This window comes from Amphimedon queenslandica, unplaced genomic scaffold (assembly GCF_000090795.2).
Source record: "Amphimedon queenslandica unplaced genomic scaffold, v1.1 AMPQUscaffold_11763, whole genome shotgun sequence".
NCBI classification, from domain to species: domain Eukaryota; kingdom Metazoa; phylum Porifera; class Demospongiae; order Haplosclerida; family Niphatidae; genus Amphimedon; species Amphimedon queenslandica.
The window spans coordinates 1,583-2,098 of record NW_003547995.1 but is presented as its reverse complement, the minus strand read 5'-3'; positions in this window follow the sequence as shown (position 1 = coordinate 2,098).

The window sequence follows — 516 nt, the reverse complement described above, 5'->3', positions numbered from 1 at the left end:
AGGTATAAAAGGAACATAAGGAAAATCTAATTCACCAGCAGCTGGGAATTTATTGATATTTGGATCCTTATACCTCGTCAGATTCTCATCATATTGGTCACGTAATTGCAATGCATATTCATCAATTGGTGATGTACTTGATGATGCATGCATTAATATTACTACTGAAATTATTGCTACAACTACTGATACTGGGATAATAATCCACCATGATAATAATGTTGTTACAGTAGAACTTTGAGCAGGAGATTTAGCCACAGATTCTGTATAATTAGAAATTTAAAATACAGTGATCATGTATAAATACTAAATAGACCACTGACTTTCATGACTATCTTCACTCCTCATTTCTGCTGTAAATTTGTCTTCAATCTCTTCTACTACATCAGCTAATCTCTTTAAAGTTGGTTTTCCCTTCTTATCAACATCATCCTTCCTCTTCAGCCAGCCAACAACACACTCTGTAAGGCATTCTTCAACAGGTTCAGGTTTATTAGCATTATTTGTTTGAATTGC